Source organism: Taudactylus pleione, unplaced genomic scaffold (genome assembly GCF_031769625.1).
Source record: "Taudactylus pleione unplaced genomic scaffold, aTauple2 ptg000010l, whole genome shotgun sequence".
Lineage (NCBI taxonomy): Eukaryota > Metazoa > Chordata > Amphibia > Anura > Myobatrachidae > Taudactylus > Taudactylus pleione.
In genome coordinates this window covers 11,423,558-11,447,816 of record NW_028284413.1, presented here as the reverse complement: position 1 = coordinate 11,447,816, position 24,259 = coordinate 11,423,558, and the positions used below count along the sequence as shown (strand labels likewise).

At 44.0% G+C, this 24,259-nt stretch overlaps 1 long non-coding RNA gene across 1 annotated transcript in view; it reads right to left on the bottom strand.

Moving 5' to 3' along the window:
* The window catches only part of LOC148542701 (uncharacterized), a 38,000-nt gene extending 24,217 nt beyond the window's left edge, over positions 1-13,783 (bottom strand). Inside the window, exon 1 of the long non-coding RNA XR_015877700.1 lies at positions 13,656-13,783. This is a non-coding gene — a long non-coding RNA (uncharacterized LOC148542701). The remainder of the gene's footprint in view (positions 1-13,655) is intronic.
* Between the last annotated feature and the right edge of the window lie 10,476 nt (positions 13,784-24,259).

Genomic DNA, 24,259 nt, shown 5'->3' with positions numbered 1-24,259 from the left:
GACCGATGTTTTCACTGACTTGTGGATGCATGTCATGGGAAGTGGGCGGCATTATACAGTGATGGGCGTCTTGGTATAGTGCTGCGGTTGTTGTGCGATTGCATTCATTAGCATATTTTCCCAGCGAGCGGGTGCATGCGAACGCAGCCTTGCGAACCAACCTGAATCAGGCCCTATATCCTCTGTTCAGTATATAACAGCGCTAAGCTCAGCTTACTGTTGTTTGTCACTGTGCCGCTAACACCATATATCGTGGCAATGGGGACCAAGCAAAAGTCTTTCCAGCTTCAGCAATGGCTCCAGGCTTTGCCGTGTCCCCGCCAAGAGAGTGTGCAATGCGCATGCATAGATTTCTGTTGAGCATGCGCATTACACTACAACCTGTAACTGGCAACGGTAGGCTGTCGGTGACACAGTGGAGGATGTAGCCGAGGATGGGGGCACCACGGGACCTCACCAGATAGTTAAGTAATGTTAGATACCAGTAGCATATTCATTAGAATCAGTGCGATACTAAACAATATACGTCACCGGTAATAAGTATCATTGATAAATGGAGTCTGCAGACTCTTACATTTTTCTTTTCATACATGTGTTGAGGGATATTTTCTTAAGAGAGGTGGTAGGTAGTAGTTCATATCGCATCATCCCATCATTCAAATTTTGCCAGCTACTGGCAGGGCCGGCATCAGAGGGGGGGACTGCTGGGACTCCAGTCCCGGGCCTGGCGATAGAGGGGGCCCAGGTGGCAGTGGCCAGGAATGTGCAGGGCGGCAGGCAGGGACACAGAGCATCGGTGCTGCAGCATTTGAACTATGGAACCCGTTCCCAGGGCTGTGATTGGCTCGCGGCCGGCTCCATAGTTCAAATGCTGCAGCGCCGATGCTCTTTCTCCCTGTCTGCTGCCCGATGCATTCCTCGCCACTGACACCTGGGCCCCCTCTCTCTCAGGAAATACTATGAAGCAACCAGGTATGCTGACCCTGCCCTGTGCTCACCTCCAGTCCAGCGAGCCTTCCCTGCACTGTCCCCCTCCAGTCCAGCCAGCCTTCCCTGCACTGTCCCCCTCCAGTCCAGCCAGCCTTCCCTGCACTGTCCCCCTCCAGTCCAGCCAGCCTTCCCTGCACTGTCCCCCTCCAGTCCAGCCAGCCTTCCCTGCACTGTCCCCCTCCAGTCCAGCCAGCCTTCCCTGCACTGTCTTAACCAGTCCAGCCAGCCTTCCCTGCACTCCCCCCCCCCCTCCCCCACCCCAGTACAACAGACTACCCTGGCCTTGGCTACCCCAGTCCACCCTCTCCAGCCCAGTGTCCCCCCTTGTCTAGCCTCCCCTGCACTGTCCAGCCTTTAATGTCCCCCATTAATGACCAGCCTTCCCTCCCCTGTGTCACCCCACCACTACACCATGTCTAGCCATCTGTGCTTTACACACCAATTGATGCACCACCCCTGAAGTAACTCCACCCATATTATCCACAGGTCCGCTCGTCTCCGTTCTATACCCGGGAAGGGGGGGGCCCTACTTACTTTGTCAGTACTGGGCCCCACAATTTCAGATGGAAGCCCTGGCTACTGGTGAGAATGAAGGGTAGATGCAAGATTTGTTTTTAATATGGAATTACAATGAATTCTGTAGATTTCCTATATACTTAACAACATTTATGCTTTCATACATCGTTAATTGATATTAGTAATATCATTATGGTCTAATCAGGAATTAGGAAAATAATATACTAATGTGCTCAGGATCTGTACCAAATGGGTTGGGTATGGGTTGCCAGCAGTCAGAATACTGACGCTGGGATCCCGACATGGTTAACATACCGACACTTGTTGATTGGTATGCTAACCTTCCTTTCCTGGTGCCTAACCCTAACCTCCCCCGAGTGCTTGAACCTAACCCCTCCTCCCCGCACCCTAAACCTCCCCCCTTAGTGTCTAACCCTCCCCCTAGTGCCTAACCATAACCCCGCACCCTAACCCTTCCCCTAACCCCCGATACTTACCTTCAGGATGCCGACGGTCTGTATTCTGGAGCTGGGATTCCGGCACCGGTATATAGACCATCGGCATCCCGTCAGCCAGAATGCTGACTACATCCTGTACCAAATATATTAGCTATTTGTAGCACATTAAATAAACTAGTGTTAACTGATGTTAAAAATCTGTTTTAGATAAGTTTTGACGGACCTAGCTGGATTTTTTTATTCAGAGATGCAGGAATATCACAGAAGACCAGACAGATCTGGTTTATGGCTCAGCCAGATGCTGTGACTAGAATACTAGGGCACTCCCAGTGCATTATACATCTTGTAGGGGAAATATCTCTACATATTTGTAACTACCAGTAACATTACGTGTTATCTATACATACCGGTCTCCTTAGAAAACTATGGAGATAACATACCTACCAAAATAAATCAACCTACTAGACATGCTTCCTATAAATAAGTGAGAAAAACCATGATTTTTTAAATGAGGTAATATTTTATATCTCTTATGTTCCAGAAGATTTATATTCCAGTCTTAGGGGGATATTCAATTCTGCTGCGAAAAGTCAAAATCGGCGATAATTTATCGCCGATGACGTAATCTTCGCCTATTTCAATTATCTCCGTATTCAATTTCAAAGACTTTTCACAGGTTCGAAAAGTCTTTGAAAAAAAATGGGGATAACTTTTCACCATGTTTTTACATGGTGAAAAAAAGTACAGAATTGGGGTTTAGGGGTGCAAGCTTAAGAAAAATAGCCTGCACCCCTCGGAATGTCATTTAAAAATAAACTGTGTCAAAAAAAGTAAAAAAAAAAAAAATAGGGACACCCCAAAAAAATTAATTGACAATTTGGGGTGAAAAAAAGTGGAAACAGTGTTTAAAAATAGGGAAATAGGTTCAGGGGTGTAGAATAGGCTATTAGCGGCAGGTGCATTTTTGCAGAATTTAAAAAAAATGCCTTTAGGGACTTAAAAATATGCTAGTACTCATTTTCATGTACCCCAATTTGATGGGACCACTTAAAAAAATGAATAAAAATAACCTAGGTGCTCTTCTGCATCACTTCTTCAATGTCGGGAAAAAACACCTGCCGCGGCTATTTGAAAACCCGACTTTCTTTTGCAGGCAAAAACGGGGGTACCCATAGTGATCCCCCATGTCTGGACATCTTTAGGGGGGTCCTACAATTATTTCCCGAAAATTCCTGTTTTTTTTCGTAGATCCCAATTTGCCGGGTCCCGTTTTCGCTGATTATATATTGAATACAGGGATAAAGCAGGCACGCACCCGATACTTTATCCCAGGAAAAGCTCCGATGTGGAGCGAAAAGTCCAGCACGGACTTTTCGCTCCCAAATTGAATATGGACCTTAGAGTCTTAAAACAGATTAGTGCACATTGCACACACACACACACACACACTTTTAGTTAGGTAGGTCACAAGGAAAGGTTGGTGGGGGTGTTGGGCAGAAAGAAGAACTATATTATAAATTATCAGTTTTTGGGGGTTGGTCTGCTACTATGAAACTGATTCACCTTCATAGGTTTTCTGTTTCTATTTGTCATATTTTTTTTATGGAATTTTGTTTGCATTTATATTTCCCTATGTCAATTTGTTATTGCTATTTTTATTCAATAAGCATTTGACTTTTTTCATCACAAAAAAACTTTTTATAATGTTCTGTCTTTGAGTTATTAAAGAGTTCATGCAAAAGATGGGCTTGTTTTTTTTAGATTGCTACGTTTAAGGCAGCTTGTTATGGTAAGTCTGAAAATAACAGAAAATTTCCCAAAGAGTTTAAGCTCTTCAACCAAATCTTACTGGTGACAGAACTAAATGTTTAATAGTAAATGTGAGATCTAATTTGAGGAATTTTAGACAGACCAGATGAGACTGTTCTGATTGCACCTTTAACATGCATGTCACTCTTGTCCCAGTCATTACAAGCACTATAAGGCCTGTTTTATTTCTATAGTATGAACATGCACTTTCCAATTGTTCCACTTTTGGACTACAGTTTCTAGAAGCACTTTAAAGAAACACACTGAATCAGACTACTGGGGGTTCAAGTTGTTTGATTGGAGCAATGGGAACTCATCTTAACAATTCCTCACCATTGCCTGACATGATGCTTAAGATTATTAGTGATTACACATGTATGCATAAAAACAAACAAAAGCAAATGCAGAAGGAAAGATTAACTAAGTATTTATGTGCAAAAATGTATATCTTAGTAGCATTTTAGTTCTGCATCAAGAGAAAAGACAGATCCAGAACTGGATTTGTTTATTCCAAGAATGGAAAGAGAACTAATGAGGCTACACCTAGGAAGAAAGCAATCATTATCACTCAAGTGACACAGATTCTCCATACCTCCCAACTGTCCTGATTCCAGCGGGACAGGCCCATTTTTCGGGCACTGTCCCGCTGTCCCACTCACGGGCCATAGTGTCCCGTTGGCGATCGAGAGGTTGGGGATACTCAGGCAATGCAGCAGCTCTGTTCTGCTATTATCTGTTATATAGCAAGCACCACTATAGCATACTATACAACATTATGGGCCTGATTCTGACTCAGACGCAGTGGTGATGTTGGACGCAATGGAGTGATATTTTTCGTCTAGGTATGCTTCTGAGTTGCATATATACAAGACAAAACAATAGGCAAAGCCAATGGTCAGGACAACAAGAAGAGGATAGGTAATGGTAAGGCAGGCAAAGGACTGGTACACAGAGGTAAACTACAGAAAGTCACAGTTACAAATACAGGGTTGCTGATCAGAATGATTTCCCTGTATTGAGAAAATAAAGCCAGAAAGTAGAAACGCTACATCTGATCATGGCCAAATTTCCCTGTAAACAGGGAGGGAAAAAATCTGTAAGTGGAAACACTGGAAATTACTGTTACACTAAGCAGTTTATAGTCTGTGATCATTCCATAGCTCCACCCTCATGTCTCCTTTCCTCTGGCTCCAAATCTAACATGATCATATTTTCCTGTTTTCAGTGCAGCTCTACAGATGGCCTCAGCACAGTCTTTCTCCTGTTATCTCTATCTTACACAAAGCTGAGCAAACGGCAGGCAGAAGGTTGCTGCAGATTGAACATAGGGTAACATTTTGATGGTGGTCCGGTTAAATGAAATATATGTTTTGGGGAATAGGCAATTGAGTAGCAACATTTCGTGTCCGATTCCATAAATATATCAGTTATGTTTGTTTCTATAGCTAGTTCTTATTAATATTTAAACATACTCTTTGATTGCATCCTGCTATCTAAAAATGTAAGTGCAAATGCATTAAAGATATTCCTGCCATTCGTCTACACCATCTTAGCAAGGTCTGTGTTTTGACCATATTTCAAAGCAGAACATGTCATAACCCGCGACATTCTGATTGACAAACCAAATCTCCTCATACTCATCAGATTTAATGCTCAGTTTCGAGTAATATCTTACTGATAATTACAAGAAGAAGAAGGCGCCTTTATTTATTTTCCATGTATATGGAGACAGTTTAATTATGAGAAATAGATAACATGAGGTGGTCCACTTTAGTATCAAAGCAATTCTCCAAATGATTTCCTTTCTACAAGTGAAAGATTGGGAATTTAAAGTGGCCCTAGAAAGAATCATAAAAGTGGCTTTGCATAGCAGAGCCTGTCACAGTAAGTACCTAACAATAGAATTAAATACACTTTGGACCTCATTCAGAGTCGGTCGAAGCGGCCGCACGGTCGTACGCCTCCAATGTTCGCTATACTGCACATGCGTAAAGTTCGCAATGCGCGTGTGCAAACTAGCCGCTACGATCAGAAATTTCTCTTTCCTAGAACACAGCCAGGTCGGTAGTTTGAGTGACAGATGGAGGCGTTTGTGGGTGGTAACAGGGGAAGGTGCTTGAAAACGGGGGACTGGAGATCCGAACGCAGGCGTGCCTCATTATGCGAACGGCGTTTTATGGGAGTGCATACGGATTATGGGAGTGCATAATTAACAAAGTAGCATCATGGCACATGTGACATGGGAGGTTTTTACACTAACATGATCGTAGAGCTTAAGAGAGAGAGATGACGTGCAATGCGTACGAGAAGGGGGCGTATTTTTTTGTCTTCCGACCGCTTCCTCCCCTTGGTCGGCCAACTACCGATCCGAACTTAGGGACGCAACTTGCGAGGGAATCATTTGAATATCCGGACCCTTTTTTCGTACGACCGTGCGGCAGCTTTGACCGACTCTGAATGAGGTCCTTTGTGCTTTGCAAGTCCCAGCATGGGAAGGTGGCAAAAGTGGTTGGCACTGTATGTTGGCACTTGGAAAAACACAAGTTGGGAGGTGGCTAATGACATGGAGGTTATGTATTGGCTCTGGAGGGGTGTAGAGTAATGACCCATGGACATGTATTGCCACTGGGAGGATGGATGGTTGACACATGGCACTGGGGAAGGGGTGTTAGTGCAATAATGGGCATTTTTGGACACTGGTGGGGGGGTAATGTCTCTGGGGATTTATTACAACTAGGGGATGTGGGGTAAGGTTACTGGGGATCTTTTGCCATTAGGATGGGTAATGTTACAATGGGGCATATGGACACAGTATCATGCTAAGCAACCCTGGCATATTTTTTTTTTTTACATTTTTAAATACATTTTTAAAAAGATGTTCTTAGCTAAATTAAATAAAGATAGTTTATTTTTGATGACCATTTAAAAAAAATAAAAAAAATAAATAGTTAAGTGGATTTTTTTTTTTACATTAAACTTGTGTCCTGTATTTATTTACATTTTTCCCTGGTGCACTACAGGCAGGGCCACCATCAGAGGGGGACTGCCGGGACAGGAGTACCAGGCCCAGACATAGAGGGGGGTCCACCCGCTGCCTGTTTGACTGGCATCCTTTGTCTGCTCGCTTGCCTCCTGCTGCCCACTGTGCTTCAAAGCCTGCAAGACATTTTGGTTTTTTTGGAGATTGAGACTCCGGCGGCAGGGGGAAGGGGGGCCGTCATGATGTCACGCCACACCGCTGATAAAGAGAGAGGACAGAGGAGCCGCTGCTTGTGAGGACTGAGAAGCAACAAGAAGTAGCAGGTAAGTGTGGGGCTGGCTGTAGGGAGCTAAGGCTGGCTATCTGGGTCTGGGGATGGCTGTCTGGGGCAGAGGCTGGCTGTCTGGGTCTAGGGATGGCTGTCTGGGGCAGAGGCTGGCTGTCTGGGTCTAGGGATGGCTGCCTGGGGCTGGCTGCCTGGGGTTGGGGCTGACGGCATGGGGCTGGCTGTCTGGGGCTGGGACTTGACGTGGGGCTGGACTGGAGACAAGCCTCGGACAGCAGGGCTGGGTGAGAGAAAATGAAAAAGGAAGCCAAAACTGCACTGCCCAGTGTCACGTCAGTGATAGACAGAAAGATTATCTCAATTATCAAGAGCATATATAATTATTAAAACCCCATTGAAAATACTCATACCCACACATAATTGCTGCTGTTCCTAAGGGGGACGGGGGGGGGGCAGAGGGCCCTTCCTATTTTGCCAGTTCTGGGCCCCACCATTTCTGTGTCAACTTGCCTGGGTGCTAGGGCAAGCTAGAACTTGCAGTTCTCCCAGTGCCAACAGGCCCTGACAGACATGTATTGCGGGTATGCTGATATTGTAGTGCAAAGTGTCTATTATTCTATTTTTACACAATTAATACCACACCGATTGACTTGTGTTGTGGGGAATAACCCTAATACTATTCACACTAGTTATACCCAGGCTATACTCCCTTCTATTGTTCCACCAGCCCGGGCTGACAAAGCCTAATGCTGTTTACCTATAAATTTTGGGGACACCATGCCGATTTTCCAACTGATTTTGGGATAACCAGGATTTGGCTGAAAGCACTAGTTCTTGTTAAAATTATATTATTTTTTTTATTTTTTATAATAGTAATAGGCAGACAGTGTTTCCTCCTACTTGTAGGACATGCAAATGGTGCAGTTGGAAACTTTCCCCATACACTGGTATGATTTTAATAATATTGGATGATTTGGGTACGAAATGTTGATATTTTATCATGTTGGCATGAGAATGTCAACATGGTCATAGTGTCAACATTCATCATGTAGACAGTGATGAAATGTCAGAATGTTGACATTTCATCCTGGTGGCCCAGCAGTGACCTACCTGCTACCGACGGCTGCAGCGGCATCTTGCCAGTCCTTGCAGATCCTCCACCATTTCGGTAAGTAAGCTATCCCTAACCCAAATCCACGGAATGGGTATGAAATACCGCCGGCCGCATGGCCGGCGGTTCGATTCCCGTCAGCGGCAGCCCGACAGGAGCAGAGTGCGAGGCAGCGGAAGCCCGACAGCGCTGGAAATCCCGATCGTGGATAGGTAAGTATCCACTAACCTAACCCTAACCCTCCTTAGGGGTGCCTAACCCTAATTTCCCCCCCAAGTGCCTAACCCTAATCCCCCCTCTAAGTGCCTAACCCTAACCACCCCCATTAGCTGCTACCTAAACCTAAGTCCCCCGGGGGGTGCCTAACCCTAAGTCCCCCCCGGGGGTGCCTAACCCTAACCCTCCCTCCCCATAGCCTAACCCTAAACCTCCCGGGGGGGTGCCTAACCCTAAGTCCCCCCCAGGAGCCCTAAACCTAGAGCGGCTGTCCGCTCGCGGTGCCCGGCGTCGGGGAAATGCGGGCGTCTACATCTAGACGCCCGGAATTTCACCCTTGCCGGTATATAGGCAGTCGGCTTCCCGATTGCTTCCGCAAATCCACACCCCTCTAGTGCCTAACCATTACCTTTCACCTCTCCCCCACAGCCTAACCCTAATGTCGACATTCTGACAATGTCAACATTCTCAGAATGCCAAACAGTTGCCTGTCGACATTTTAACAATGTTGACATCGTAACTATCGACATTGTGAATGTCTACCTTTTTACTACATTCGATAACAGATGGTTTGAGGTTGGTTAACTGATACATGTTGCAATAGAGCAGAGGTTCCCAAACACTGTCCTCAAGGTTCCCCAACAGTTCAGTTTTAGAGATATCCATGGTTAAGCACAGGTGGTTAAATCAAATTGACTGAGGTACTAATTAAGTCACCTGTTGGGTAGCCTTGAGGACCGTATTTGGGAACCTCTGCAATAGAGCCTACTGAACGTAACACAATAAAGACTATTGAAAAGTACACCAAACAGAAATCATCTTATTGATCACCATGCAATAATGTAGCATCATTCCATAAGATTACCACACTGCTGGTTTCAGATACACCCTACTTTTTCCCCAGATGAGATATAACTTCTATAAACATTCACATTGCATCAATTTACTATATGCTCTTTGTATACATTAAACCTGCTGTTCTCAATAGGTCATGTTTTCAGGATTTCTGTCTGTGGCAGCAGAATTGATAATTACTGACCCAGCAAAATAGATTAATTCACCTGTGCATGATTAAAGAAATCCACAAAGCATAACCTGTTGGGGGTACTTGAGGATTGGAGTTGAGATCCTCTGCATTAAACACTTAATTAAAACCATTACACTGTGGTTAGTGGTAACAGTTGATTTCTTTTATACACAATGGGAACTATGGAGCAGATTCAATTAGCCACGGATTTGTCCCTGCGACAAATTGGCGTCCAAAATCCCCGCAGTGCCGGGAAAAACTATTCAATTGAATAGCCGTAAAATCGGGACTCACGTATGTAAACGGTGGAATCAATGTGTGTTTTCCCTGCACGCGAGGCCACATCACCAGGAGCTGCGAGGTAAAGTCCAACTGCAGGGACTCACGGCAGGGTCTTGGGGACTCCCGGCAGAGGAATCCGCGGCAATTGAATTGGACTGGCACGCCAGTTAGTCGTGGGGACAACCCCACAGCTTATTGAATCTGCCCCTATATGTACTGATACTTGCATTAATACCACAATGAAAATACTTAAACATTGGGAGCCATATTCGAAACTGCACAAAACAGCATATTAACTATTTACTTCACAATGGAGAATGCATCCAAGTGATTGTCATATAATGCATATATTGGCCGCCACACAATACAGGAGCATCCTAGTGGCAACTAATAAAAAGAGAGCATCCTAGTTATCACTATACAATAGGCAGTAATTTCCCCCCGCACTATTCCACAAACAGTAATGCCCATTACACATTATGTTGCATACCGTAATGCTCCTTATTCTGTATGCCCCACACAGTAATGCCCCTTACACAGTATTCCGCACACAGTAATGCCCCTTACACAGTATGCTGCACACAGTAATGCCCCTTACACAGTATGCCACACACAGTAATGTCCCTTACAAAATATGCCACACACTGTAATGCCCCTTACACAGTATGCCACACTGTAATGCCCTTTACACAGTATGTTGCACACTATAATGCCCTTACACAGGATGCCGCACACTGTAATGCCCCTTGCACAGTATGCCACACACAGTAATGCCTCTTACACAGTATTCCACATACAATAATGCCCCTTACACTGTATGCTGCACACCGTCATGCCCTTTACACAATATGTTGCCCACCATAATGCCCCTTACACAGTATGCTGTACACTGTAATGCCCCTTGCACAGTATGCCACACACAGTAATGCCTCTTACACAGTATTCCACATACAGTAATGCCCTGCCCCTCCAGCAGCCTCGCACCTTGTCCCTGTCTTCCCCCAGCCAGTGTGTGTTTAGAGCCGCATGCCAGCACTGGCTGCCAGTCACCCGCAGCCCTTTAGAGACACAACAATTGCCGCTGTCATTCTAATGTGGCGCCAGTTGCAAGCTAATCAGAGCTGCTGTTTGGCTGCTGGTCCACGAGTTCCAATTGGCTCACAACTGGTGCTACATTAGAATGATGGCAGTGGGCACTGTGTTCCTCAAGGGCTGTGGTCGCCTGCGTGTGGCTCCAAATACACAGCTGCTGCCACCTGGTCCCCCCACGGAGGCACACATTCCCTTGAATCCGGCGCCCAGGGCACATGCCCCCCTAGCCCCACCTAGTTGCAGACCTCAAAGTTCAAAACACATCCAGTGAGCATCAGTTCTGTGTGACAAAATGCATTGCTAATGAGAGTGATTGGAGGAGAATGACTAGACTGGTTCAAGCTGACAGGAAGGCAACAGTGACTCAAACAAACGTGTTACCACGGTGGTATGCATAAGAGAATCTCTGAACACAGCCAACAAACCTTGAAGTGGATGAGCTACAGCTGCAGTAGACCACACAGGTTTCCACTCCAGCTAAGAGTAGGAAATTAAGCTACAGTGGGCATAGGCTCACCAAAGTTGGCCAATTGAAGGTTGGAAAAAATGCTGCCTGGTCTGATGAATTTAAATTTCTACTTTGACATGCAGATGGTAGGGTTGGAATTTGCCGTAAACAACATGCATCCATGAATTCATCCTACCTTGGGTCAATGGTGCAGTCTGGTGGCGGTGGTGTAATGGTGTGTGGAATGTTTTGTTTGCACAAGTTAGGCCCTTAATAGCAAATTAATATAATTTAATGCCATATTGTACCTGTTGCTGACCATGTGGTCAGTCTAGCCATCTTATACTGTATATGCTACTTCCAGAAGGCTAACGCATCATACCACAAGGCACACGTCTCAAGATGATCCCACGAACACAACAATGAGTTCAATCTACTCCAATGACCTATTATAAAGGCAAATTTATAATGGGTGGAGGGTGGGCAGAGCACATGGGCCCTGCATATCCTGCACCCATAGTATACTTACCTTGTGCTGGCAAGCTGGTCCCTCCTCTTCTGCGCCATGTTAGCAGTGACATCTTTGGGAAGCTGCTTTCTTGTGTGTACGTGCTATCTTCCAGAATATCACTGGGAGGGGTTGCTGCTCAGAGTAGGAGGCCTGCTGCATTCGGGCCTCCTTAGGCGTAAATACGACCCTGCTTTGGGATGTGGTTGAACGAAAGATGATTAGCGTGTGCCACCGAAATATCTGCAGCAATTGCATGATGCTATTATGTCAACATGGGCCAGAATTTTTCCAGCACTATGTTTAATCCATGGAACAAAGAATTCAGTTCTGAGGGCAAAGGGGGTTTCTACTCAGTACTAGAGAGGTGTGTTTACTAAAGTGGCCAATGAGTGTAAACTACTTTACAATTGAAGTACAAGATACTGCTGGTCATTAAGGTGGTTAAGCATGATGGTATGGACTAATAAGAGGGCCCCAGTTTAGTATCACAGCCTACCAGTGCTAGTGACGGGCTGTTGTGTCATGCGCATGCGTGATGGTCAATCTGCACATGTGCATACCTCCCAACTGTCCCGCATTCAGCGGGACAGTCCCGTTTTACTGGGACTGTCCCGCTGTCCCTCCCGCGGGCTGCAGTGGCCCGCGGTGGGGGGGAAGTTGGGGGAAGCAGCAGGTAAGCAGAGCGAGAATAGATGCTGTGCGCATGCACACAGCATCTATTCACAGCACGGAGGGGAAACCCGGGGGCAGCCCAGCATCTCGGAGATGCTGGGCACGCCCCTTAGTGATGTAAACAGGGGGGTGGGGAGTAAGCAATACAATGACAAACACCTGTGATCTTAGTTTACCACTGTTTGTTAAATACTGAAGGGAGGACATAACCCATTTAGCGAGTGCTGAGCCCTTTGGCTCTTTGCGATTTCCACTCGTGCTTTTTCTTATGTCTAAATAGCAAAACATTTCTTGTACAGAAACTGCTCAATTCCTCATTCAGAAGTATTAGTTTTTGTGATGCAATTTCTGATATATTTAGATAATATGCTGTATTTCTAGTTTAGTTTGCAATGCATACAAGAAGTGCCTCATGCCTCAGTGATGGCAATAATTCCCAGTAGTGAACAAACAGGCCTCATCCTTATAAACAGTGATTTATCTCACTATTGCCTCCAATCTGTGAACAAAAAATCCTAGTTGGATTGCAATAAAGCTACAACATATTCAACATCTATTCATCCCTCCTTGTATTGCAAGGCTCTGTGTAGACTGCTGACACTGCATGAAGTTATAAATTAAAACACAAATATTCTTAGGAATGATTGTCACACAGGGTCTAGATTTCCATATTTGTGCTACTTTTTTTTACTAGCCTTGCAATATGTATAGGCAAAAAAAAATGCAGTGAAAAAGCTAAATGCAACAGTAGGGGTTAATGTGAAGCACAGAGTAGGAGGAACATGTTGGGCGCATTGCCACAGGAACTGGTGCCAGGGGAGTGGTGAGATGTCACCGCAGACAGTTGTTATGGCAACTGTCCTGGTCCCATTTCACAGCCTCCTCCTGCCTTCCCAAGGGCTGCAGGGTCAGTGTTACCAAGGAGATGGACTGGTTAATCAGGAATGGTGGGTTATGAGGGGGGTTGGAAAGCACAGATGAAAGTTATACATGGGAGGAGGAAACATTAATAGGAAAAAGGGGACGTATGGGAGAACCAGATTAAAAAGAGTGAGATTAGAAACAGGACTACAGGAGGATGGTGAGGGAGGGAAGGATAAGAGGAAGGAGGGGAGCACAGTCATTCTGAGAGGAGGAGGAGGAGGAGGAATGAGTAGACAGACAATACCCTAAGAAAGCTAAGAAAGGAGAATAAGAAACTGGGTGGAGCTGTGCATAGTTTGGAAGCTAAATAGAGGGAAAAAATAAATGAAATACCCATGAAATGCTCAAGATATGAACATTGCCTGCAAGTGAGCGAGGATATGTAATCCTCCTCGCCAGAAAGGGTTATCCCCAAGTGACCAGACACATCATGGACGACTATACCCAAAGAGGATTGTAGAATCAGTGGAGAAGGAGGGACCTGCCAAGATCCTTTGTGGTTTATAAAGCTTCCTAAAATAGCCTCCATGTAACGAAGACGAAACCTGCGGCGTGGAGAAGGAGGGACGCCAGTCTCACACCATAAGGGAGGGGGCATTAGTCACCATCCCTATAAACTGTTTTCACCATGCCCAGTTTTCTGGTAATATATATACTAGGTGGAAAATATTTCCTTGCAGTCCGGCTTCATCATTTAGTCCCCCCTCACTAGTTGTGTAATACTGGATGCTGGAAAGTAACAAAGTATTGCCTTGATGCTTTATTAAATAAGCCCCTGTTTTTTTTGTCACTCCTAATTCCATAACACTGTGTCCAGACATCTCTTCACCAATATAGACGCAGATAAGCTCCTTACATAGCTAACATTGTTATTATGTGGGGTGGGATTACATAAAAACAAATAACTGGCATTTGAATAAAGTAGATTATAGAAAATAAAACTGTGTCCTACAGTACTCCCCAGCGTCTGTATTTCCTTCATTTTTCTTTTTATGTAATTCCCCTACAGTGCACCTTTTCTGTTACTGTCCATTTGTAGAAAAGATCCATCCTTGTGTCATGACTTATTGGGAAAATGCACAAAGGTCACGTGTTAAAGAGCACCTCACACAAACCACCGATTCATGTAGCTCATGAAAAGCAGACACTCATTGCAGGCTAATAAGCTTGTCGCCATTTCAGTAAGTTATCATTCACAGACCCCGAGATGCATAGAAAGGTTGTTCTTGCAGGCTTCCATGCATTGCTCCGACAGCCTACACCCATACGCTGTGGGCCTGATTCAGAGGCGCCCTCGCTAAATGCACGCAATGCCAACGTTTATGTAGTTCAGAAATTATTTGCTACCGCGCATGAGCAAAATATTCTGAAAACCCCTACAACACATGCAGTACCACGAGTGTCCACACAAAGGCACTGTTGCGTACATGACTGATGGCACCAGAAATGGTGAGGGAAAACCATGGGCATTCCTGGGTGGTGACTGGGAAGTGGCCTGAGGTGAATGAGAAAAAAAACAAATCTCATGTGAACGTGTTATGGGAGTGTTGCGGGTGTGTCAGGGAAAGCGGCTGCGTCCGCAGACACAGAGCTGCAGCCACAGAGGCCATGTTCAGATGGAGAAACTATAGGTGCAATTGTCGATGGTACATGCGATGGTGTGCCAATGGTGGAGTGTCAAGAATCACCGGCGGCGTTACAGCATACAGAGACGTTGAAAGTGGGTGTTTGAGGGCTTGCACATTCGGGGGCAAGCAAGAACACGAGGGGAAGGCTGAAACTAGCTTTTGCATATTATCGCCGCCGTGACTTCGCAAACATACGTACCAGCAGCTGCAACAGGAGATGGAACACAAAGGTGCAGGCACAAACAACAAAGCAAATTAATGTCAAGAGACAGCCACCTAAACCTGCAGAGACATGCCAGGGAGGCAGAGAGGGAGGGCGGGGGGTTATCGGCAAATTCCTGTTGTAGCTGTCATTATTATATACATGTATTTATTTAACTGCAACATACTGTTTGAAAAAAAGACGAGGGTAAAAACCAGATCCATGCTATATATACAGAAAAAGTCAAATCCATAATACATATACAAAAATAGCCTGTTCCTCATTTCATACTACATATACAGATAAGGTCGGATCCATACTAAATATATACATAAAGCCAGATCAACACTAAAGTCATACATACACGATCCACACTAAATTCACACATACCCGTATGGATCTTGCCAGATCCACAACAGATTCACACAAAATCATCCTGATTAACACTAACTACAGACAAGCCCCAGCACTCAATTCTATATTCACACAAACACACCCGGATCCACACTAAAGGCGCATATCCACTACACGATTTGCTCCATGAGCGATATCGTGTAGTGTGTCCCCAATGACCTTAATGACATTGAGCACCCACACTGAACGATATAACGGTATCAATCACGATATCGTTCAGTGACGTCACCATCCCTCATCCCAGTACTTGCAGAACCTGACAATGTCATCTCAGTACTTGCAAGTACGGGCGATGAGCGACGTCGACAACGACCAGCGGGAGCGTGCATCGCTGGTCGTTGACGGCATATCCACTGGCGGATATAATGCACGATTGAACGATAACAATATCGCTATCGTTAATTTTATCGGATAGTGCATACGCGGCTTAAGGGCCTGATTCAGAGATGTCCACTAATGCAGCTGCTGCGTATGTGTATGCAGCTGCGATGCAAAAATATGCAAATGTTGCAGGACCGGATGATGTATTGAGATGTTCACCTGCGGCTTTACTAATCCAGGCATCTGCGTACAAAGATGCAGCATACGTCGCAGATCATTAGATTGTCGCGTCCTCAGTAAGCCTAAGGTCCTTGTAGAATGGGAGTGGGAACTGAGACACCAGAGCCATATTTATTGCGTATAGCATCACAGTCGCAGGATGTGACATGCCCCCAAAATGGTCGCAATGCGCTTCCATTTGTTGACACCCCTCCGTTACCTCCCCAAACGCTCCCTGACTGACAATCACACTCTGAGTAAATAATCTCGGCAAGCGACTACAGTAATGTTCCTTGACGCATGTGCAAATTATCGCTCAACTGCAAAATCATTGGCCTACTGTACATCTCTGAATCAGGCCCTAAATTCTTAAAAGCACACCTGGATCCTCATTAAAACCACACATTTCTATGCAAGTTTACTGTAGACCTGTGACTATAGTGTAGATATGACTTTTTCTATGGATCCAGCTTTTACCTACTGTAGTAAAGTCATGTTTATTCTTGATACCTATATCTACTAGTATACAACACCGTATTGTTTGTTGTCCAAAAAATCAAACAAGGAACACTAGCACCATTTTTACAACAGTGAAGTTTGACAGGCTTTGAGCTGGACCCAGGCATATTCTACAGTGTATAGAAAATATTAGCCCATCTTTCATTCCAACATACAGCAGTCTCTACAAACAGATATTTCATATTTGGCTGCAAGAAGCAATTTGAATGCATCTTCTACAAAAATGATTTACTGAGACTTCCTACTCTACGCAAGCCTGAGTCAAACCTTTCCTTTTAGGCAAGTAACTCAGGGTTTAGGACAGTGGTTCCCAAACCATTTTGAATCACAGCACCCTAGTGCATCAGAATTGTTTTCACAGCACCCCTAAGCCAAAAGTTTGTTATTGAGAAATTCAGAAAAAAATAGTAGTGAAGTAGTAAAGTGAAGTAAATTGTGCTAACCTGTCATCCTTAGGTTCATTTATGTAGTGGATGACAGGTTTGCGCTTTTGTTTGTCCACATATTTACATTACATTGATAATAAATAATTTGATTTGTGCTGGACCACCAACCTGAGGCACCCCTGCAAGTGTCCCGAGGCACCCCATGGTGCCACGGCGCACAGTTTGGGAACCACTGGTTTAGGAGAAGGTTTAGTACATGTTCTCAATGACCTACTGAAAACTAAACACATTGGTGAACATTCCACCCTAACAGTATAGTGCACAAACTGGTTAAATACCTTCTTAAATCACACAATTGTCCCAACTGGCATATATTCCAATCCTTACCGGTTCTTGTGTACTTTACTGACTCATTGCAGAGAGAACCCAAGTGTCTTACACTCATTATTATTATAAATCATGGTAATGTCTAAATCCCCTTCATGGAGAGGACCCTGAGGTCATCAGCCAGTGTACAGCATCATTCCCAGTGTCCAGCGTCATTCCCTACCATCCAAGTGGGCATAGAGGGGGAATGTAACCTTGTGGCTAGCATAGCGAGCCACCGATCCCGAAGCGAGCCCACGAGGGGACAACTTTCTTCTTTAGGTGGGGACAATTTTCAGTACTTGTGTACGTAAAGTACACGTAAAGTACATAAGTACCATTTAAAACATTCATTGGGTTCTCTCTGCAATGAGTCCGTAAAGTACACAAGTACCTCCTTACCTATGTCACAGCTTAAGCTACCACAATTCTGTACATTGAGGGCCTCATTTATTAATGAGTTTTATCATAAAACTCGCTGTGTATGATAAATGGTGCTCCAGCCAATCAGCTCTCAACTGTCATTTTTCAGACAGATGACAGTTGGGAGCTGATTGGCTGTAGTACCATTATTATTATTACCAGTTATTTATATAGCGCACACATATTCCGCAGCGCTTTACAGAGAATAACTTACCATTCACATCTGTCCCTGCCCCAGTGGAGCTTACAATCTATATTCCCTACCACATGCTCACAAACACACACACTATGGTCAATTTTGTGGGGAGCCAATTAACCTTCCAGTATATTTTTGGAGTGTGGGAGGAAACCAGAGTACCCGGAGGAAACCCACGCAAGCACAGGGAGAATATACAAACTCCACACAGTTAGGGCCATGGTGGGAATTGAACCCATGACCTCATTGCTGTGAGGCAGTAACGCTAATCATTACACCATCTGTGCTGCCCATCATACACAATGAGTTTTATCACTCTCTGTGAATGATAAAACTCACTGATCAGGCCCAGACCCAGCATCAATAGTAAATTAATGCTAGGTTGGCCTGTGAGAGTGGCAGTTTGCTGTATCTATGACCAGGTAGAACAGATCTACTTGTGCGAAGTTAAAGACAAAATGGCAACAGGGACAGCCACAAATAAATCTACAAAACTCAAGGCTATGGGGTGAAAGCTGGTGCACAGGAAAAGGTGTTTTAACCAATACCAATGAATTTTTTTTTTTTATGAAGTCTAGAAAATGAAAGCAAACATCTGGCTGGTTGCTATACAGTTACAGTTTTCAAACTCGCCCAATATGTGAGAACTTAGAGGCTTGATTTAAAGGTGTGCACTAATGCAGTGCCGCAACCGATGGGCTGTCTACTGAGATGCACACTTGAAGTGGCTCTTATCCACCAAGGTGCGCAAATAGTTGCACCGAGCGGATATCAGCCACACCATCTGACATTCAAGTAACACTATGGTTGCTCAGACTGTCTGACGATACATGGCTGCCGGTACCAGTAGAACTGCTTCTTCTGACGCAGCCCCTGATATCGGAACGCCTCTGACATGACCATTTACACACTTGCTAATGAAAGCCACCCCCCCAGTCACTACCCAGGAACACCTATCGGAATGGCATCGATCTCCATCCAGTAACCATCAGGATGCATGCGTAGAATTAAAACAATGTTTTCATTCCATCCAAGTATGAATCAAGCTCCAGGTGAGGTCAGGGCTGGCTCGAGGCACGTTCGACCAGTGCGGCCAAACAGGGGTGCCACCCCATAGATGGCGCACCCCTTCCAACCATCCCGATTTCAGCGGGACAGTCTTTTTTTTTGGACACTGTCCTGCTGTTCCACTCGTGGGTCGAAGTGTCCCGCAGGCTGTTGGGAGGATGGGCACCCCACTGACGCAGCTGTTCGGCGGAGCCGGACCCCAGAGAAGCTGAATGGATGCCGCGTCAGGCTGGGGGCGAGCCCAGCTATTGAAGGAGTGAACACCCCTAAATATGTCATTAAGGGGGCATGACCTGTGGTAATTTTGCCAAGCCCCCTTTCGGACGCGTGCGACAAAGCAGCACACAGGGTTACCGGGTGTCGCCGTCCAGAACAGGGTGCGGAAACACCTGGAGCCGGCCCTGGGTGATGTACTGGCAGTGAATTGTCTATTCAATACCAGGTGTCTATAACCATAAAACTTTCTAACAGGCATCCAAAATTGCTACAGTGAAACCTTGTTTTCATTGAGGATATGCCAAATAAATTTATGCCTTTGCATCCCTGAGACTAGACAAGCATTGCATTTTGGATCTGATACATTGCGCCAATGATCGTATGCATACCGGCTTTTAGTAACGCCGTTTGCATGCACATTTAAGTAAAGAACAGCTCTGCTGATGAGAGCTGTCGAGTGTCCTGACTTCCGGGTTTATGATCTGTGATCCCCCTGCGCATGCGTGGCCGTCAGCCACCAAATGCATGAGCCGCAGGAAACCCTGGGAGGTCTTCTATTGGATCCCTCTCAGGCAAAGCTCAGAAAAGAAGCCCAGAAGCTTCTATTACACAACAACATCTATAGATGGTGTTGCCTATCTGGTCCAAGCCCCATAAAATGAAGCTTGAGGTTCACCACATTTTTAGCGTTGATGCATCCCGCTCTAGATGACTACAATAATATATACCAAAGCCTTCAGTAGGAAGATTATCAGTTTGCACATGGCTTAGAATCCAACAGCGTGGTTGCTAAATAAGTAACTAACCAACCACAGAATTAGCACCTTATATCAGTACTCCCAACCCTAAACTGGATCCTTGTAAAGTGAGGCTTCCCATAATCAATCATTTACCTCTATGGTGTTGAATGCAGATTTCTCCTATTAAGCATCTACAAGCAATCACTGTCAAAATCAGCAATCAGCATTTCAAGCAGATGTACATTAACATGGGCTTGCTGCCTGCAAAACTTGTGATACTCAGGCTTCAGTTACTGTACTTGAAGGAACGTCTGGTCTTTTAAAATCATAACACTCCCTTCGATTTGTTGTCATTGTCAATGAAAGAAACTAAGACCCATCTAAAGACTAGTTTCAATATTTTATTTATTATCGTACATTTATGTTTTTTATTTAAAAATGTTCCTGGAAAACCAGGATATGTTATATGGTGCTGAGGCCATCTTTGGCTAATCCCAATCGGGGTGACTCCTTACTGCCCACCACCTTCATTTATGTATTATGGTAAACCTGTGATACCCAGAGCGGAGGTGAACAAGCTGCCATTAACATAAACCAGAGGTGAAGGCGATGGAATGGGATGCTGGTGGTTTAGAAGTGGTGGTTGTTTGAAATGTACCAAAGTATTGTTATCTTTGTGCTATTATTATTATTCATCTATATAGTGCCACCACATTATGAAATGTTTTACAGATACTGTAATAATCATTCACATCACCCTGTCCCATTGAGCTTACAGTCAGTCTAAATTCTCTACCATACACACACACATACTAGGGTCCATTTTGTCAATAGCAAATTAAAATAATGGGTTCCTCTCAAGATGTCGACAATCATAATGATGACAGTCAAAATGTTGACACCAATAGGTCTGAATGTCAACAAATACCATGTTGACACAAACATAATGTTGGCAATTCAAAAGTTTGACACTGTGAATGTCGACACATGCAATGGGGTTAGGCTGCAATTAGTGCAAGTTTTAAGCTAAAAGAACTGTGTCGACAATGTTGGCATTTTAACAAAAGGTAGTCATTATGCCAGTGTTGACATCATTCTGAGCATGCCAACATATACCACACCCAACCTAATAGTTTGCTTATGGACTGTGGCAAAAAACTTATAGCTTATAGGCTACAGATTGCAAAAACTGATCCATACCTCCCCGGCACTAACCACTCGCACAGTCAGCAGACCGCAAATGCATAGTACTGCGGCGACCACTGGCAAATGAAAGTAAAATGATCGCTTTACTTTTACACATCGCAGTGACGGGCCTTTCGTCGGAGCCCCAGTTCCCTGCAAGTGTTCTTTAACATATGCTGGTGATAGCCAATTTATTACTGCTGTGAATAACGGCAAGAAGAAATTGTTATTATTGGGTCAAAAACCCATTAATTAATAATGGGCCCCTAAGTCTTATGTTTATGTGAAGCTTCTCATGATAGGCAGTAAGTAGCCGACTCATTGGAAACCCCACTAAGTTATAAAGTTATACATACTTGGGGTAAAAGTTATACATACTTGGTGTAAAAGTTATACGTACTTGGTGTAAAAGTTATACGTACTTGGGGTAAACGTTATACATACTTGGTGTAAAAGTTATACATACTTGAGGTAAAAGTTATACATACTTGGTGTAAAAGTTATACATACTTGAGGTAAAAGTTATACATACTTGGTGTAAAAGTTATACGTACTTGGGGTAAAAGTTATACATACTTGGTGTAAAAGTTATACATACTTGAGGTAAAGATATACATACTTGGTGTAAAAGTTATACATACTTGGGGTAAAAAAATATATTTGGGCTAAAAGTTATATATACTTGGGGTAAAAGTTATACATACTTGGTGTAAAAGTTATACATACTTGAGGTAAAAGTTATACATATTTGAGGTAAACGTTATACGTACTTGGGGTAAAAGTTATACGTACTTGGGGTAAAAGTTATACATACTTGGTGTAAAAGTTATACATACTTGGTGTAAAAGTTATACATACTTGGGGTAAAAGTTATACGTACTTGGGGTAAAAGTTATACATACTTGGGGTAAAAGTTATACTTACTTGAGGTAAAAGTTATACATACTTGGTGTAAAAGTTATACATACTTGGGGTAAAAAATATATTTGGGATAAAAGTTATACATACTTGGGGTAAAAATTATACATACTTGGTGTAAAAGTTATACATACTTGGGGTAAAGGTTATAAATACTTGGGGTTTACTGAACACAAACATGAATAGAGATGAGAAAAATACACGGATTAAAGGGCAGGAACCTAAAAAAAAGTCTTACAGTAAGTGCAAAAGATGGTCAGCGGGTCCTATACAAGACCTTTGTAATACTGCATATATCACATTAAAGACAAACACTTGTGCAGCTGGGAAACATTAATATTCACTTCAGGAAAATGCATCTTGTGAAACATTTGCCTGTGGAAGCCTTTGATGTGAGAGCCTAGTTACATTTATAGTTATTACTGTGAACTATAGCTGAAATGCTGCCACCATGTGGATGACTACAAAACAACATCAGGCTTCTGTTACACATACTACAGAACACCAGCATTATAACGAATAGAAATATATGCATGTTATAATGTTATAATAATAAGTAGCCTCCTCATTTCATCCTTTCTCTAACTAAAAAAACTGGTGTTACAAGACAGATAAGGCAGACTCAATACTGGCAAACAAGCTCCAACAAAAGTGAGCCCTTGGTCTGACCACTGAAACTAGAGGACAAGTGATAATAGGTTCAGATACGATCCTTTGCAAATATGAAAGAAATTTGGGAATTATGAGTCACTTAACTTTCCCACCGTGCATTGACACCAATGCCTACATTACCCCTAATGTACTTTCCTAATCTGCACAGTGTGTCCTTGTGAATGAGGATATGTCAACAGGAGAGACCAAAATAGCTATCAAATCCTTACAACCCTCTTCAGCAAACGGTCCTGATGGTCTGACTATAAGAAATTCCCTGAAGTTCCAGAGCCAGCTTTGATGGATTTCTTTACTAAATTCCTGGAGGGAGCTCATTTTGACCGTACGACGACTCTGGCAAGTAGAATCGTAATCCCTAAACCTGGCAGAGATCCAAAGCTGTGTTTCAAATTCTAGACCAATTTCTCTTCTAAATGTTGGCCTTAAAATTTATGCTAAAATCCTGGTCAGTCGTCTTTCTCCCTTGTCCTCTTATTTCCAAAGCGCCTAAATCCAATTTAGGGCAATCTTTTGCCTTTCATTGGAATAATAAAAAATTTAAATATCTTGGTGTTTATATAATCCTTGGATATCATCAATTATTCCAGGCTAATTTTCCCCTTTTCTGACTACCATCAAATCAGATCTTAACAAATGAAGTCACCAATTTAGTTCTTGGTTGGGTCAAGACCAGTGGCGTAACTATAGAGGGTGCAGGGGGTGCACTTGCTATGGGGCCCAGTGGCTTAGGGGGCCAGCTGGCCCAGCAAGCAACCCCTGCAACCCAGGGCCAGATTAGCCATGTAATTATTGTTAGACTCCCCCCCCCCCCCGGCCACTTCTCAGCCGCAGGGAATCAACCACCGGCATCTATTACTATGACACTGATAGCACAGTGGAAGGCATCTATACAAGAATCTATGGCCTTCCCTGCACCGCGGCGCTTACATATGCACAGTGTCTGCGTCTCCTACGTGCCGCCACAAAGCATGATGTCACATAGGTACCGCCCCTTTACCGGTCCGCGCCGTGCTGAGAAGCTGCCTTGTTCAAACTCCAAAACCAATGAGCTGGGCTCCATGAAGGCCGGGTGAGTGACTGATCCTCTAGAGAGGTGTCAGGCAGGCTCAGTCCTGCTTGCTGCTGATCAGCATTCTAAAAATGTGAATAAATAAATATGCATGTCACGTGTGTGCATATATATGCATATATATATAAATATACATGTGTATATATATATATATATATATATATATATGTGACTTTTTTCTTTTCCCAGGTGCTTATTAACTGATATCCCTGGGTGTGGTCCTGTCTCTTTAAGCCAGGACCCATATTCATGTTTAAAATGCAGGCAAGCTTGAGCCAAAGGCATTTATCTGAGAATCAGTGTAGGGACTGCCCAGATGGGAATGACCGTGAAGTGGTGGCCAGCTTAACAAATTATTGCAATATTTTGGAACCAACATTCCCTGTATTTTAAGA